Source organism: Alexandromys fortis, unplaced genomic scaffold, assembly GCF_014885135.2.
Source record: "Alexandromys fortis isolate MF-2015 unplaced genomic scaffold, M_Fortis_MF-2015_v1.1 scaffold_75, whole genome shotgun sequence".
Lineage (NCBI taxonomy): Eukaryota > Metazoa > Chordata > Mammalia > Rodentia > Cricetidae > Alexandromys > Alexandromys fortis.
In genome coordinates this window covers 5,365,771-5,371,770 of record NW_026067956.1, presented here as the reverse complement: position 1 = coordinate 5,371,770, position 6,000 = coordinate 5,365,771, and positions in this window count along the sequence as shown.

The following is a 6,000-nucleotide window of genomic DNA, read 5'->3' as shown; positions in this document are numbered from 1 at the left end:
ATATTTTATGCACTTGCAGTGACCTCTGAGCCATCATAATGAGTCTTTTTATCTACAAAATGAATGAGTGGCATCACAGTAACTCAGTGTGACCCTCACAATGACTCAGTGTGCCCTTACAATGTATTTGTTTGACTTTCACATTGACTTATGTGTGCACACAGTGAGTTTGTGCTCCTTCACAAGAACTTTGTGGCTACCGAACATTGACCTATTTGCCCTCACAATGACTTTGGCTTTCTTCACCTTAACTCTGTATGACCTTCACAACAATTCACTGTAAGGTTCACTGGACTTATTATTATGCTCACATAATTCTAAATGCTGTCACAATGAGTATGTGTGACCTTTACTCTAATACTGTGTAACTCTTTCCATGGCATTGTTTAATACTGTATAACTCTTTCCATGACATTTTCCTCACAATGACTCAGTGATTATCATGATGTGATCATACACCCACAAAATGACTCTATGTGACCTTCATAATGATTCTCTTGACCTTTATAATGACTTGCTTGCCCTCAAAATGATGTTTTATGACCTCAAATTACTTTCTGGGCCCCTAACATTGATGCTTGGGTCTTCACAATGACCTTGTATGCCCCCCACAATGATTCTTTGTTGCCCTCACCATGAGTCTGTGGTTGTAACAGTACTTTATGTGCCGTCACAGTGACAAACTCTTTCTTGGCACTTTGTACACCATTCACAGTGAATCTTTGTAAGCCACACTGTGACTTCAGGTGCTTTCACAATGACACTCAGTGTCATTCATGCCCTTATAATGTCTCTGTGTGACCATCTCCATTACTTTGTATACCCTCACAATGAGTTTGTGTGCCACAAAAATGACTCTATATATGACCTCCACAATGTCACTTTGTAACTTACATGATGACTTGTGTGCCCACAAATGACTTTGTATACATTCACAGTGACTCTGTGTGCTCTAACAATGACTCTGTGTGGTGTGGCTTCTTTGTGGATCCCCTCAATGACACTGTGACTTCACAATGGCATTATGTAACCTTCATAATGTCTTTTTGTGCCACACAATGAGAACCCTCATAATAACTATGTGTGCCCTCACGATAAGCCTGTGTAACCATAACAATGATTTTATATATTCTCACAATAAATTGTATGTTCTGATAGGACTCTATATGACTTTTAAAATAACTCTGCCTTCACAGTGACTGTGTGATATTCACAATGATATATTGTCATTCATATGGTGGGTCTTTGTGCCTTCACAGTGACACTGTGTGAACTTCACAATGAATCTGAGTGACTGCTGTAGGAAATCCATCAACCAGTAGCCTTTAAGTTACCAGCCCATTTGGGCATGGTCTCTTATACTATAAATGTCAATGTAAAGCATACTCTCCCTCTCTCTTCCAGCTTCTGGATTCGGTTGCTGTTCCCTGTTCTAGCAGAGGACTATGATCTCTTAGTCTAACACTAAATAAATAACCCTTTATTATACTTTATTATACTCATTTCTGAGCTAGTGTGGGATTTCTTTTAGCATCCACCTTTATCTGGCACCCCACATGGATCACAACTCCACGCCTATCTGGTGTACCTGTCTAAAAGACCCAAAAGGTCCATGGTCCAGAAGGTCTCCCATTCCCTCCTGCCTGACTTGTTTTCACCCACTAAGTGGTTTTTTCATAAAACCCTGCCACAGTGGAACTAAGTGTATGCAGAGACTTGGAAATGTCCCAAGATCATGCCCATTCCCCCCCCCCACCCCACTGCTGCATTCTGTGCCCTGTGGCTACTTGCACAGCTTCTGGTTTGTGCTTTCTGCTCCTGAGTTCTGAGCTCCTTCTCCATGTATGGAACTGATTTAATTGCTTTTAATTTGTCAAGCAATGCATATTTGTCAGTATTTAACCAGGGTGCACAATTACAGTGAAGGTATATTAAATCGTTGTGAATGTTACATGGAGTAATTGAGATGGCACACAGAGTCATTGTGTGGGCATACTGTGTTATTGTGAGGGCACACGGTGTCTTTCTAAGGGCACATTATTCAATGTGAAGGTACACAAAGTCATTGTGTAGCATGAACAAACATTATTGTGATGTTCACAAAGAGTCATCATGAGGTTTCACAAAGCCATTCTGATGTCATACAAGGTTAATATGAGGGTCACGTGGAGCCATTTTGATGGTCAAACAAAATCATTGTAAAGGTCACACAAAGTCAGTGTGAGGACACAGAAACTTTGGGGGGGGACACATAAATTATGTGAAGGCACAGTCATTGTTAGGGCATACATATAGTCATTTGAGGACAAATAGAAATGTTCTGAGTGTCACAATATGTCATTGTGAATATCACACAGAATCTTTGTGAAGGTCATATGGAATCGTCATGAATGTCACACAGCCATTATGAGGGCACATAAGTTATGGTGAGGATGTTCAAAATCATTGTAAAAGTCACATCGAGTCTTTGGGGTAGCATACAGAGACATTGTGTTAGCTGAAAAGACAATATGAGGTCACCAAAAGTCATTGTGATGGTTACTCAGTGATTGTGAGACTCACTCAGAATTCTTGTGGATGCCCAACAAGTCGCTGGGAGGACATCTACTATCACTGTGAAGTTCACACAGAGTCAGTGTAATTGTCACACAGTCATTGTAGTGTCAAATATAGTCACTATGAAAGTAGACAGGTCATTGTGAGAGTATTCAATGTCAGTGTAAAAATCACAAAAGTCACTGAAGTAACACAGGGTCAGGGTGTGGGAACACAGAATCATTATGAGGATACAGAAGTCTGTAGTGATATTTTGTGTTTTAATAAATAAAGCTTGCCTGAAGATCAGAGTGCAGTGGTACATCACTAGAGGCTAGGGAGTGGTGGCACACACCTTTAATCACAGGACTCAAGGCCACTCTGAGCTGTGTGAGATTGATTCTGTCCAAAATAGAAATAGAATGCACAAAAAAAGGTGCTCCCAGCACTGGGGAGTCACATGCCTTTAATCCCAGCACTGGGGAGGTGGAGACAGGAGTGGTATGGTTGGGCAGAGAGAGGTATTTAAGGCAGGAGGAGACAAGAGCTCATTGCAGTCTGAGGTTCAGTGGAGAGCACTGCAATCTTTAGTCATGCTAAGGATAGGATCACTCCTTTGTCTAAACCTTGGTAGAGGTAAGAACTCTCTAGTGGCTTGGCTGCTTTGTTTTTCTGATCTTCAGCTTGAACTCCATTATCTGTCTCTGGGTTTCTATTAGTCATGCTACAGAAGTCACTTTAAATGCACCCAAAGTCATGAAATTCACAAGAGTCCTTGATGAGCATCATAAAGAGACATTGAGAAGAGCATATAAAGTCATTGTGATTACACAAAACCTCATTATGAGGGTCACAAGGATTCATTACAAAGGAAGGAAAATAAAGTCAATATTAGATGACAAATTTATTTTGAAGTCACACAAACTCTTTGTGACTGCATATAAGTCATTCTCGATGTACAAACAAGCAGTGTGAAAGTCAAAAAAAAACGTGTAAGGGCATGCAAAATTATTTTGAGTATCACATTGTGTTACTGTGAGGTCACAATTCAATGTGTTGGCAAAGTCATTTTGAGTTCTCAAAAGTTACTTGAATCAAAAGATGCCCCTGTGAAAGTCATACAGTTGTTGAGAGCATCACTGTCATGGTGAAGAAAACACAAAGTCATTGCAAGGGTACAAACATCAATGTTGTCATTGTGAGGGCATGAAAGTCACTATGAGAATCACAGAGAGACACTGTGAAGACTGCATAGAGTGAATTTTAAGGCGTTCAATCTTATTGGGAGGGTCACTCAGAGTCATTGTGTGTAAACACTTACTCATATGAGGCTACACAAGCCATTGTGAGAGCACATAGGATCATTGAATGCGTCACAGTAAGTCATTGTGAACATCACACAGAGCCATTGTGAATGTCATACACAGTCATTATGAAGGTAAACAAGTCATTGTGAAGGTCACATACAGTCTCTGTGAGGTCATGCAGAGTCACTGTGTGGGCATGCAGAGTCACTGTGGGGGCACATAGAATCATAACAAATCATCGCAAAGGTCACACAGAGTCATTGTGAGCAATCATGTCATTATGAAGCTCACACTGAAGCTTTTGAATGCTCACAAAGTCATTTCTAAGGCTACAAAATTATGCTGAGGGTGTACAGAGTCATCATGAAGGTCACATGAATCCATTCTGATGGGACACAGAGTCACTGCATGGGAACGCATTGTTATTGTGAAGGTAAATCCATAATTATTGGGTACACACTAATCTTGTGTGTGCAGTTATTGTGAATCACATAAAATATCACTGTGAGTGAACATAAAGTCATTGCACAGAATCATTGTGAAGATCAGACAAGGTCAATGCGAGGACACACAGCCTCATTGTGTTTTATGTTATTTATGGTTATTGTAAAAGGTGATGATTCTCTGATTTTTTTCTAAGTTTCTTTGTCATGTTTTATATAGGAAGGCTATGTATTTTTTTTAGTTGATCTTGTATCTTGCCACATTACTGAAAGTATTTATCAGCTATAGGAGTTTCCTGGTAGAGTTTTTGGGGTCACTTATACATACTATCATATCATCTGCAAATAATGAAAATTTGATTTCTTCTTTCCAATTTTAATTCCCTTGATCTCCTGTTATTGTCTTATTGCTATAGCCAGAACTTCAAGAACTATGTTGAATAAATATGGAGAGAGTGGACAGCCTTGTCTTATTCCTGACTTTAGTGGAATCACTTTGAGTTTTTCTCCATTTAATTTGATGTTGGTTGTCAGCTTGTTGTATATTGCTTTTATTATGTTTAGATATGTTCCTTGTATCCCTGATTTCTCCAAGAGGTGTTGGATTTTGTCGAATGCTTCTTCAGCATCTAATGAGATGATCATATTTTTTTTCTTTCAGTTTATTTATACAATGGATTACATTGGTAGATTTTCATATGTTGAACCATCCCTGCATTTCTGGGATGAAGCTGACTTGATCATGGTGGATGATCTTTCTGATGTGTTCTTGGATTTGGTTTGCCAGTATTTTATTGAGTATTTTTGCATCTATGTTCTTGAGTGAGACTGGTCTGTAATTCTCATTCTTGGTTGGGTCTTTGTGTGGTTTCAGTATCAGGGCAACTGTAGCCTCAAAAAAAGAGTTTGGCAATGTTTTTTCTGTTTCTACTATGTGGAACACTTTGAGGAGTATATATAGTAGTTCTTCTTGGAAGGTCTGGTAGAATTCTGCACCAAAACCATCCTGCCCTGGACTTTTTTTTTGGTTGGAAGACGTTTGGTGACATCTTTTATTTTCTTGCACTTTATAGGTCTATTTAAATTGCTCACCAGGTCTTGATTTAATTTTGGTATATGGTATCTATCTAGAAAATTGGGCATTTCTTTTATATTTTCCAGTTTTGTGGAGTAAAATTTTTTGTAGTATGACCTAATGATTCTTTGGATTTCCTCAGTGTCTGTTGTTATGTTCCCCTTTTCGTTTCTGATTTTGTTAATTTGGATGTTCTTTCTCTGCCTTTTGATTAGTTTGGATAAGGATTTGTCTATCTTGTTGATTTTATTAAAAAACTAGCTCTTTGTTTCATTGATTCTTTGTATTGTTTTCTTTGTTTCTATTTTTATTAATTTCAGCCCTCAATTTGATTATTTCCTGTCTTCTCCTTTTGGGTGAGTCTGTTTCTTTTTGTTCTACAGCTTTCAGGTGTGCTGTTAAGTCACTAAAGTGAGCTTTCTCCACTTACTTTAAGTAGGCACTTAGTGCTATGAACTTTCCTCTTAGCACTGCTTTCATAGTGTCCCATAGGTTTGGGCACATGATGCCTTCATTTTTGTTGAATTCTAGGAAGTCTTTAATTTCTTTCTTATTTCTTCCTTGATCCAGGGGGTGGTTCAATAGGTCACTGTTAAATTTCCATGAGTTTGTAGGCTTTCTGAAAATAGTGTTGTTGTTA